Source organism: Lathyrus oleraceus, chromosome 5 (genome assembly GCF_024323335.1).
Source record: "Lathyrus oleraceus cultivar Zhongwan6 chromosome 5, CAAS_Psat_ZW6_1.0, whole genome shotgun sequence".
Taxonomy (NCBI): domain Eukaryota; kingdom Viridiplantae; phylum Streptophyta; class Magnoliopsida; order Fabales; family Fabaceae; genus Lathyrus; species Lathyrus oleraceus.
The window spans coordinates 426,006,744-426,019,709 of NC_066583.1; the positions used below are offsets into that span (position 1 = coordinate 426,006,744).

Consider the following 12,966-nt stretch of genomic DNA (forward strand, 5'->3'; position numbering starts at 1 on the left):
AACGATTTGAATATTAGAGTGTTAAAGAGAAGACGAATATTAACGGCTTGCAAGCTCTTACAGCTTGAGCCTAATATTCGGGATTATGATCGGATATTCCCTCCAGGATAATCTTTTTCTTCACGCTTTAGAAAAGGTTTTGAAAATTATGTTTGATTTATGAAATGATCTTGAAATGATTCACATTTATTTTGGAATGTATTTTGAAATTGAGGAAAGTTGACATCGATCTTAAAATCGAGTGAAATTTGAGTATGATTATTTACACCTGTAAAAGTATGGACACGGATATTAATAACCTAACTAAATTAGTTAACAATCGAATCAAACTAAAAAATACAAAATTAAAATAAATAGCAAGATACTAAATAGAAAAAGAAATTAAATAAGATAGTAAGCATAACAAATATAAACACAAAGATTTGCTATCTCCAAGTATCGAACACACTCCACTAAAGGCCAGGAAACTGCCCTCTCTCCACTAGGCCACTTATGATTAGTTATTACTTACAATAACAACTTGGGTATATAAACCAGAAAAGATTGAAATAAAAAATTAAAAAAAATAGAAACTAAAATAATAATAAAAAAAGGTCTGTTGGATTACCAAAAAAAACCCAGCCGCCTGGCTGTTGGGTTTCCAAAGAGAAATTAAAAGGTGCACTAAACAACATTACCAATAATTAAATTAATGCCAAGGAATACCAAAGGTAAATGGTCTTTAATCATATTTTAAATACTATTTTCTTAAAAGTAAATAAAAGAAATTTGGGAACAGAAACACGTGAAACACTCAAAGTCCATTCGTCTTCTTCACGAAGACTCTCTCCTGTTTCCTCATTCTCATCCCCTCAATCTCGTCATCCTCTCTCCCAATCGCTAGTCACCCACTTAATCGCTCCATCACTATCGCGTCTCTAAATGTGAAACCGTGACATCCAAATAAACCAACAAGAACGCTTACCTGTGCAGCTGGTTCTTCAGAAAGCTCCACTTTGATACTAAACCTCTGCTCCTCCGAACTATTATTCTTTGTCAATCGCAGGAGGCGGCTTTTTCGGTGAGTGAATATTATGTTTTTTCTTTTTAAGTTGCCGTCGAAAATCTTTTAGGGTTTATCTCGGTCGCTCTCTGAATTTAGGGTTTCCTTCCTCTGATTTTCGTCCGCCTCTGAATTTTTTCTCCACCCCCTTGCCGTCCTCACCTCCCTTTTTATATCTTGCAGATTAGGGTTTCGCTGTTGTATGGTAGATTAAAACAAACATCTCTGCAAAGTCCTTTTGGTGCTCAGAAACGGATTGCCTCTTTGATGCTTGTTCTGGAAAAGGTAATCTGAACCTGTGCTTTTCCTTCGAATTTTGTCTCCATTCCATTTTGAGATTTTCGAATTATTAACTGCCTTGGCTAATTGCTTTATCTTTTCCTGCAGTGAATGTTTAGTAAAAGCATGAGCAACTTCGGTTCTTTTCACGTGGCCTTGGTTTTGATCTCAGCTCTGGATGGCTATTAGGGAGGTTTGATGGATATCATTTGGATTGAAATCCATTGGACAGTTGGCAGTTCGGTTGGGATTATTGGAGATTGAAATAGGAGACTGAATTATGTTATCTCCTTTTGAAAGTTGCAGATTTTGTTCTATCGAGTAACAGTTTGTTACAAGTTGGGTTAATAAAATGTGTTATGGTTGAGTTTTTTACTGTCATGATGTTGATTGTTTTGCAGGTCTAGTATTGATGAACCGTTGTTGCAGCTAGAGTCCAAGTCACCTAACATGAACTTTCATCCACATAAATGCAATTTCCTTCTTTGAAAGTCCTAGCTTCATCAAGTTCACTATCCGTCAAGGTTCTGTTGATATCAAACTCAAGCCTTTTGCACCAAAGCTATGATTCTAGTGCGTTGAATTTGGTAAGTTCTTCGTCTCCCACGTCAGTCTACTTTTCACACACACGAGTTTGGATTGCGAATTTGCTTTCAGTATGGGATTTTGATTCAATGAAGATTTGAACGCGAGTCTGTTTCACCAATTTGTGTTTCAGGTTTGTGGAACCTTGTTGTCGATTGTGGAGTTCGAACATAACTTTGATGCGCAAGTGAAGCCGTTGTTGTTGGAGTGAAGATGCAATTCTGGATGTCTTGTTATTTGTTGTACGCTCATGTGTTGCAACAATTAAATCAACTTGAGTTTCGATAGGTGTGGCCCGGCTATGATGCTGAAGTTTGCAGAAACAATGGCTGCATCAACAAAACAGTTGCTTTCCACTTGATCAGATATTACTTGTGCAGAGGTTATGTTGTGGTTTGCAGGTCTTGGAAGTACTGCATTTGAGTAGCATTCTTGTGCATCATTTGTGGAATGAAGTGAGAAATTAGCGGCACCCCATCCACTGATCCCTCACGACACTTTGTTCGGTAATTCGAGAGAGAGTGATTTTGTTATGATATTGATATTTGGGTGACTCGTCTTTTGTTGAAATTGTACTTTTTTTTGACTGACAGGTGAATTATTGGCACTGTCAACATCATCGTGATTTAAAGGAACCACGAAGTATGAGGCGCCGCTCTTTCATGTAAACATGCAAAGCTTCAATAAGCAGTGGCCCTTCAATAATGAGCTTACAACAACACGCAACTTGCTTCTAACAGATTTAGAATTTTCGATCTCTAATTCAGACACCTCAAACTCTTCACACAATTGTGCTGAAATAGCTGGATGAAGATCAGGTTTTACTATGTTCACCCACTCACTATGTGTATGTTCAAATTCATGTCTTCGTAAAGACTGCATAACATTGACGTGCAATTTTAATAAAGAAGATTTTAGTACGCCATTTGATTTTTTTTTATGGCACAAACCTTCAAGCTGGAAACTTTAGAACTTATATAGTCTTCAAAATTAATATGCTTCAATACTTGTTTTCCAAAAAGCTTCTCAGTAGCCTTGATCTCCACTTGAGAGGTCCCTAATTCAATTCCTCTTCCTTCAACACTGAAAACCTTGTATCGTTGTGTACTAAACTTTGAACTCTATTTCTGTTGAATATGTAGGTAAAGCTCTCCGAGATTAAAGTTGCTCGTTTTTACTGCATGCCATGGGAGAATTTGTAGTGTGTTGATCATCCTTCAAATGAGTCCTTCAACTCATTTCCCCATTGTTTGATTTACAGGGCATCTGAAGACTTTAAAGAAACGTTAGAACGTGAGCCTTATCTTCTCACTCCTGAACAAAGATGTAAACTTTCTTGAGAAGCTGTAACTCAAAGATTTATGGAATATTCCGATCTTGACCAAATCCTTTTAGAATTAGCAAATGGAGGCTTAGGATTCGCTCACTACTGTCTCACTGGGAACGAGTTGCCGAGATTAGGTACCGGAACAAAACCTGGGATACGTGATTACAACAGGCAGCATTGTAAAGTTTAAAATGCCGGTGATTAGCTTTAGTGCCTCAAATTTGTAGTTTACGGTTGTTTGTAATTAGATGCCTATTATAATCCTTAATTTTTGGTACCTGTAATTGTTGAGTTCCAAGTAACAACATCTCTATATGCCATTCCTTTGAAAACCTTGTTAACATCTTCTATGCTACTGCATTTTGCGTACAACTGAATAAGTGATGCTCCAATGAATTGGTTATTTCTGAACCCATTTTTAATTACAAAAGCAATAAAAACAGACAGCTTGTTAGGGAATCCCCCAGATCTGAAACAGCGGTGAGAATCTTAGCTAGAGCAATAGCATCCGGTTGAGTCCCGCTAGAATCATGTTGCGAAAAAAAACCTCCCTTGAGTTGTGCATCATTCCGATGTCAGCATAGCCACTAAACAATACAGCCCAAGCAATTACATCCTTCTTGGGCATTCTATAGAAAAGATAAACTACTTTTTAGGTGAAAAGCACTTCATGTACATGTCGATCAAAGTTGCAGAGAGAGTCATTCTTATTTCAAAACCATATTTCACTGCCAATTCATGAATCCTCATGCCTTCTTCCAAATTGGAAGTGTAAGCACAAACTCGCAATGCACTAACCATAGTAACCCAGTTGGGTTTAATTCTCTTATCTCTCCATAAGCTATTCATCTTAATGATACAATGGTCATAGCAACATGTCTCATTTCTCTGTTGCCATTCTCCATTTTTTCTCTAGTTCTTTGCTTTCAACATTGTTACACCGCTTGGAGTTGTTGGAGCTTGTATCTAGTGGACTTTATGTATTCAAGTGATGATGTTTAAAGTTTATGAGTTAACCCACTTGCCATGGGAACGAAGGTTGTGAGTGAGCGGATGCGGTAATAATGAATGAAATAATTAAAATATGAATGAGTATGTGTATGGATGAATGGAAGCTTTCCAACGCAAATTTGAACATGATATATAGAAACATAGGATAGTATATAGATGGAATCTCCTTGAAAGGGAAAATGAAGTTCCATGAGAGACCAAACATGGATTGAATTTAGACATGAGAATGACATTCCAACTGATTCTATCAAACTGTACCAAACATCTAAAGCCAAATAGAGAGGTAAACATCTAATAATCATGGAATGGCAAGTAGTGGCAATGTCTAAACAATCAGTGTAGGTGGATAGATCTATGACCGGATGAAACGGTCATGAGGAGGAAAGAAAATTAATGATTGATGAAAAAAAATTCAGGACCAAAATCGGGGTATGACACATTCCATGATCTTCTTCAAGATTAGCCCATGTAACATATGAATTCCACAAGTCACAGGTTCAAAATAACAGCTTCATAATGATCATGTTGCAGATGAACTCAGAGGGATCTTGAATGATGTATCAGATGAAGTTTCAAATTGCAAGCACTTGGTTTCTCAATAAGTTGGCATTGGCCAAGTCCTTTAGCATAGGAATGTTGCCTAAGTTCTAAGTCCATTTGTCCAAGATCAAGCCAACAATCCACAAAAAAGTTTTTTTAGGGTTTTTTGTTGTTATTATGTACATTAATGGTCAAAGACCACACAAACAACCAAAGTGTACACAAACAAGATATATCACACAATATGGTCCAAGTGGACAAAGTGAAAATTGCATTAACATAAACAATTAGAATGATATGAACAATGGCAAATAAATAAAGGCAAGAATTAAATGACATTAAAATAAATGGCTTGAAATTAGAAATTAGTTGTTAATGAGTTAGAAGTTAGTATTGTTTTGCTTTTGCTTTTCATTTTAAGACATTCTTTGGAGAACACTCAACCCACTTATCACAAGCATGGATCCTTGAGCCAAGACATCTTCCAAAGTAAGGAAAAAAGGCCAAGTTTCCACACAATACCATGAAAGAGAGGAGACTTACAATCACACTAACTAGAATGATATGCCTTTTGTGTCACAAATTTAGCGCTATGTTAAGAAATCGTATTGGACTTATGTAGAAGTCACAACTATTTGAGGTCGGACAATAGAATTTTGGTGTTAATGCATGTTAGAGACTTAGTATAATGGACTATGCTCATGAAACATACCACACACAAAAAGAAATATGTAAAAGAAGTGGCATACTCTCATCCATACACATGTTAATTTTTCAATCAACTAGCTTTAGGACTTTGAGATATCATATGCCAAATGAGATGAATGCATAAAGAAGGGGAATGAGATGAAGAGGGAGGGGAATAGATCAAAACTCAAATTGATCAAAGGAGGACTTTTACCAAATTAATATCATCCATTCATTTTGGGAGATGGAATGTACATTCCATCAATCCCCTAAATTCAATGATATTAACTTAAAAAGTCAAATCAACCTTGACCAAAGCCCAACAATAAGAGTCAAACTCAAACAAGTCATCACCACTGGTCAACAAAATTATTTGGAATTTATTCAAATTAAAATATTAAAATAAGGCATTTAAATTAAATATGGTTTGTCAATTCCTAAAACCTCATCAAAATACCAAAGAAATGGCCATGAGATTTATCATAGGACAAACAAGGTTAAAGGACCTTGGAGAAAAAAATTCAGAATTTTTAAAGACTTAAAAGTATTTTTAAACAATTAAAAACAAATGCAAAATCAATTAAATCATGAAAAATATTAATAATGATCCAAAAAATAATTTTAATTCAGAATATGAAAGAGGAAATTATTTGAAAATTTTTGGTGAAACTCTCAATTTTTTTGGATCAATATTAAAATTAATATAAATTAATGAAAATAAAAGGAATAAAATAAAATCAGAAAATAACAAAAAAAAAAACGTGGACCACTTGATCTCCCTCATTAATTGAGGTGGCAAATCAAGTGGTCCCTAGCGCGCTTTCCACCGTGGACTTAATTCAATGCGCCACAAGCACGGTAATCAGAACCAACGCGTCAGATTAAAACAATTTGAACCAGATCAATGGCTCTAAACACTTCCAGCACATCGCCGGAGTCCAAAGGCCGGTCATCTTCTCCGGTGACCCTGGCCAGACTGGTTCACTCATCACCATCCAGAAAATGAAAAAGGATGACATGATCTGAAAGAAAAAATGGCGTAGAACACGAATCTGACCTCAATTTTAACTAACTCCACATATATAGAAAGATATGAGGAGTTGAATTTTGAGGTGTGTCAACTGAGTTGCTTCGATTTGACCTCTAAGCAACTCAATCTTCTTGCCTACATTGGTAGGACTTCAGACAACCAAAGATCCAAGAGAATTGAGTGGAATTGAGAGAGAATCGAAGAGATGAAATTTTCTGGAAAATACCTTCAATGCAGGTCTGGATTTAATTGTTCTTGCTTTGGCTCGTGCTTGATCTTGCTCAGTATGCTTGCAGAAGTAGATTATAATGCACAAAAGGTCTTGGATCCCTGGAGTTTTGAATCTCAAAACAGTGAGATTCCAACTCAATTTCCAAAGGAAATTCTCAGGATTATCCTCTCAAATGGAAGGGTTTGGTGTTTGGGATCAAAGTTGGCGTGAAGGGGTCCTTAATTATGAGCATGTGGAGCTTTATTTATAGTTGAATCACATGATATTTGCACCTTCCAAATGAGTTTCCAAAATTGGCAATGAGTGATGCATGTGTGCATGGGCGTGTACAGGCCCATGATATCATTCTATTTGATCCATAATTGAGTGTAAACAAGTCTGCAATCAAATTGGAGTTCTAGGCAATTGTACATGGAAGCTTGAAGTTTGGTTTTTGCCAAATGATGATGCAATGTTCAAGCCATGCGCAACCCATTCAAACCTTGTCCAAAATGGATAAAATTGGACTTTTTGGAAAGGTTAGATCAAGAGAACAACTTTCATGTTCAACAATTTTCCATTTGAAGCTTTTATCATGATGAATTTTGAGGTGGAAGTTTGGAAATTTCAACATATCAAATTTTTTTCTAAGTGTCAAGCCATATATCTCAATACTCCACCTTACTTAACTTTTTATGTGATCTTCAAATGAGAAAAGTGTCTTCATAAAACTTGTAGATATTTCAAATAACTTAAAAATGGTCACCAATTTCATGTCATTTGGATTTAAAATGATAGAGTTATGCATTTTTGAAGTTTGGAAAAATCACTTGTTCAATGGTATAGGTCAAAAGTGACCTATAATGTAACCTCATATCACATGCTCATAAAAGTTGAATTATCTCTCACTCCAAACATAAAAGTTGAATTAGACATATTTAATTTGATTGTGCAACTTGGAAATCTTTCATCTCATAAAAATTGAGCAAGTTATGGCCTTGGTAAGTTGACTTTCAAATTAGGGTTTAGACAAAATGACATATAATGTTTCAACATAGAAAATAATTTTCCAAGAAAAACTAGCTCTAGGTCTCAACATGAAAGTTGCTTGGAGTGTCATTTAGAGTAACTTTTCTCTTGGAATAATTTTCATATGGTGAAAAGTGTAGGAGATAGGGTCTAGGGAGGCCCAGTTTTGATCAGATGAATTCATCTGGCCAACCACCATCAACCATCTTGCTAACCTTAAATTCTTTGGACTTTCTTGGCTCATGGTAGATCATATATGAATAATATGATGAATTTTGAAGTGTCCCTAGAGAAATTTGATCAAATGGAAAGGTAGCTTGTTGGAGAAGTTCCTCAAGATACCTAGTCAAACTAGGGTTTCCAAGGCAAATCACCCTCAAATTCTTGAAGAAAACTTGATCAATATAACACGTAGGAATCAATGAAACTCATATATGATGCTCATAACCATTATTGGATCAATTCATGGTTGTGCTTTTTGTCATGAGGGTCCTAAACCCTAGATATGAACATGATAGATCAATGATGATCATGCCCTACCTACAAAAGAGTTAGGAAAATGCAAAGACATATTTTTGTATTTTGGTTAGTAAAATGATAATATACAAGTATGATACAATCACATAGTGCTTGGTGATCTCTCCCAAAACAAACCCAATGAAAGAGGGGTAAGGAGGATGCCAAGGTATGATCCCCATGCTAATGCTTATGATGAAATTGCATGAGGGATCTTAGGGTCAAAATTGGGGTCTTACAAGGATATACCTGAAATTCTGGTTCCAGTTGCGTTTTCTCCGCCAGTGACTTTTCGATTTCCATAGTCGTTTTCTCCACTCTAGTTACCAATATATAGGTTTTGGTTAGGGGAATCAAAGCCTTATCCCTAGGGCTTTGATTCCGTACGATGAGGATTTAATTTCAATTTAGGATTTTAGGGTTCTTCCACCGTTTGCTTCGATTCGAGCCATCCTTGGAGAATTAGGTTATTCCAAGGTGATATTCGGACTCAGGACATTGAACTGAAGAAGGTGATGTATTGATATCAGACATTGAGGCTTCGCCGTCGCCAGAGGTGACATCTGGCGCGACGGAGGAGAAGTTGAGGTTTATGGAGGGAGAAACCACATTTGAATTTAACTATGATTTCTTTCAACACGTGAATAACGTGTTTGGCATGCAAGGTCCATTTGGCACGTGACATGCTGAATATTCCACTTGGCCCTTTCAACCTTCAGCATTGATACTTTGGGCTTTCTGGCCCAATTCCATGCTATCCAAAGGCCCACAACACTTCTGCACCCCCTCTGCTTGGATACAAGAGGCCGTTGGGCCTCCAATAGGCCATACACCTTGGATTGACTTTTGCACCCTGTTTTGCTACCATACCCCTTGTTTAGGCTTATTTTCACAATGTTTTTTTTTTTGTATTCTTTAATTTTTGTTTCATGCATATTTTATGTGATAATTGTTCATACTATGCAAATTAATAGGAATAATTTGATAGTTTTAATGAGAATTTTAACATGATTAAGTGATTAGTTTATAATTAATTGATTGGTTAATTTTTTATTTAATTGTTGAAAAATGAAATTGAAAAAAATGTGTGATTGATCATAGTTTTAATTTTGTTTAGATGATTAAAAATGCATGATAATTGTGGATTCTATAACATGATTTGATTTAGCTCATACATCTTTAGATTTTTAATTCCTCCATAATTAGATGTTTGACTTTATTAGATTAAAATTTGTTTGTGTATTTAATTTTGTTCATGGATTGATCTCTTGATTGAATTGTGGTGTTGATTTTCTTGACTAGATCATACTTAGACCATGACTTGTTCCCTTAAAATTAGATATTTAGGATTTGACCCCTAGGGTTTAGAATATCCTGATTTGCATGTTCCCCTAGGTTAGGACTTGTAAATCATCAAATTATCTGATTAATCCTTTAGATTGTTGTGTACATGATTTAATTCATTTCCAACTAATTTTTCCCAACTGATTAAGTTGATCAAAGTTCTCTTTGACCAATTAAACTATTTGACTTGCTCAATTTCCCAAGCATATTCAAGTGATCAAAAGACCCTTGATCACTTGATAGGGCAAGTCCCTTGTGTTCAAGTTGTACTGGATACTGGATCTCAAGAGTTGTACAAGACTTCAAGATTCAAAGATCAAAGATCAAGACTTCATGCAATTCAAGTCAGTATAAGACAGAATGGAATACTATTCAAGCACAACAAATGTGGATTCTACACTTGTCAATCATGAACCAAGTTGTGTGCCATGAGCCTTAAATAATAGATAAGGGATGAGAGTGGAGAATTCCTATCCTCATTCTGAATATCTTTGGGTATGGGACGAATGACCTAGTTGCTCACTGTATTCATCTTTATTCATAGACTTTAGCATAATTTGATTCAAGTTGATTGAGAAGTCTTTTCTTTCTTCAAAGACAAACTTTCATCATAAAAAGCTGCAAGGAAATTCAAACTTCAACACTCATCAGTTATGATGCAAATTGCACGTCATGAGCCATAAGTAATAGAGAAGGAGTGAAAGTGGAGAATTCTTATCCTCATTCTGAATATCTTTGGGTATAGGACAAATGACCCAGTTGCTCTTTATATTCATATATATTCATATACTTTAGTGTAATTTAAATCATGACTCTCTTTTCGGAATAAAAGAAAACTCACCTCATTAATCTCAGTTTTTCCCCTGGGCTTCATTTTCAACTTAAAACCTTTCAAAAAGCATGTGTTACTTCCGTTCTATCGTGAATTAAGATTAAGCCTCCATGTGTTAGAAAGCAAGGTTTAACTACTAGAGTGTGATCTGAGTTCATCCATTCTATCGTAAACAAACAGACGCTTAAGACTCCCATGCTCGAGCATACAAGTAAGTTGACAGTAGAACGTAAATGTTAATACTATTCATTAAAAAAAACTAACGCATCCGTCTTAGTCCATGAACTACGGAGCTCTGGATTTCTCATTGCACGGTGAGAATACGTAGGAACAAGGGCCTCAATCCTTGGCGAGCACTATAATTATTAACCCCTTTTTCCCCTTTCACGAGTAATCTTTAGATAGTAACACTCGTTTTTGCAAAGAATATTCAAAATGGTTCCCGTTGAGTACATTGGATGTGAGGGATGTTAATACTTTCCCATTGCATAACTAACTTCCTTACCCTTTTCTCTTCCCACGAGTTTTATCAATGGTTTCCCATTTCTTCGGGAATAAATAGAGTTAGATGGCAACTCTATTGTATCTTTGAGCGTGTGATGCACTCGGGTATAATTCGTGTAGCTTCAGCTGGCGACTCAGCTAGGGACCCTTTCCTAAGCAAGTCAAGCCCATTTTTGTTTGCTTTCTTTGCGTGTTTTGGGTGATTATCTTTATTGCTTTACTAACTTTATATTTATGTTATTTATTGCATTACTTTAGTGCTTTATATATTCATATGCTATTGTATTCTGGATATTATCTACCATATTATCTGTTGGGATGAGATGATACTATATAAGAGAAGCTCTATACCGGAGTTTCGTACCTCAAAAAATGAGAATGACCTCAGGAAGCGTAATAGCACGCTTGCATAATGGACTTAACAGAGTCACCAATGATCTTTATTTATTCTCATATAGGGAAAGGGAACATGTCGAATAAAACCCCTAAAAGAAGGACAAGGATATGAACATCACAACCAATATCAAGGTTCAGGAGCTTAGATTAGCGAGATATCCATCTCGAATCCATCTCGAATCCTAGTCTCAGGAGCTCGTGGTATTCACCCCGTTCCATTTCCATCTTTAAAAAAATTGTTTTGAATATTTTAAAGTTTGATTGGGAAAATGCACTCGATGTTGATTGAGGTTTGTTTATCGTTATGGAAAAAAAATTGAAGTGGTTTTAGAGTTTGAAAAATAATTTGAATGTGGACGGTTGATAAATTGAGATAGTGGGAACGAATTGAAAAGAAGAGTTTCAAATGGGTTGGTTTTGAGATGACTTTGAAAATAGCTTGACGTTGGATCAAGATTTTGACTTGCCTTGCAAAATAGTTTAGAAAATAATTTTGGGTAAGTGATTAGAAGTGAATTAAAATTGATGGTTAAAGATGACGGATACGAATAAAAACGTGAAGGGTGCGAATTGGATCACAAAGGGGTGCAAATTCACAGCGGCATGAACTCAAGCACAATGCGTAAATCAAACACCATAAGATACAAACATACATACAAGCATTCAACAATGATAAAAAAAATACAAGAGCATACAAAATATTTAAATCACACAGCCATTGCAAATGATTCGGAAAAAGTAAGGTGAAAATAAAAGTGCACGGATTAAAATCATGACGCAAAGACGCGAATCAAAGTCACGCACGCGAAGACGTGTAACGCTGCCAAGAGGAATTTGATTTGATATAAATATGACGATGTTGGATCGTTGTTCTTAACACAAATCAAAAATCACAAATTGCTAACGCGTTAAGAGGTCATCATAAATCACATAGAGAAACAATAATATAATAAAAGTTGCAAATCGAAACGTGAATTAGCAAGCAAAAAAAAGTAGATTGTCGCTATGCTAAACCATCAGACGCGTGTACAAAATCAAAACACAATGATAATCAGTTAAAAATACCACACATAAACCGATAAAGTTAACCAATAGCTTGCTACACTTAATGAGATCATTTCAATATGGATCAAAATCGTACGATCTAAATTTATCAAAAAGAAACGCAAACAAAAAGAAATTTTTAATGTGCTAAAAAACCAACAATATTGTTAATGCACACCTATATACAAACAACGTGTCGACACGATTCAATTCGAACCATAAAATAAAAATATATTTAACAATATATATATATATATATATATATATATATATATATATATATATATATATATATATATATATATATATATATATATATATATATATATATATATATATATATATATGTAAACACCATCTCCAGTTATATTTGTTAAACTGATAGTATATATATATATATATATATATATATATATATATATATATATATATATATATATATATATATATATATATATATATATATATATATATATATATATATATATATATATATATATATATATATATATATATATATATATATATATATATATATATATATTTGTTAAACTGAAAGTATATATATATATATATATATATATATATA

General features: G+C 34.7%; 1 long non-coding RNA gene across 2 annotated transcripts; it reads left to right on the forward strand.

The window, feature by feature from the left end:
* The first annotated feature begins 1,224 nt into the window (after positions 1 to 1,224).
* Positions 1,225 to 3,480, forward strand: LOC127081410 (uncharacterized). 2 transcript variants are annotated; one of them, XR_007788092.1, is made up of 5 exons: positions 1,225 to 1,327; positions 1,430 to 1,908; positions 2,040 to 2,412; positions 2,500 to 2,724; positions 3,049 to 3,480. It is a non-coding gene; the product is annotated as an uncharacterized LOC127081410 (long non-coding RNA). The 2 variants fall into 2 exon arrangements; XR_007788093.1 differs by having other exon boundaries at positions 3,168 to 3,480.
* The last annotated feature ends 9,486 nt before the right edge of the window (positions 3,481 to 12,966 follow it).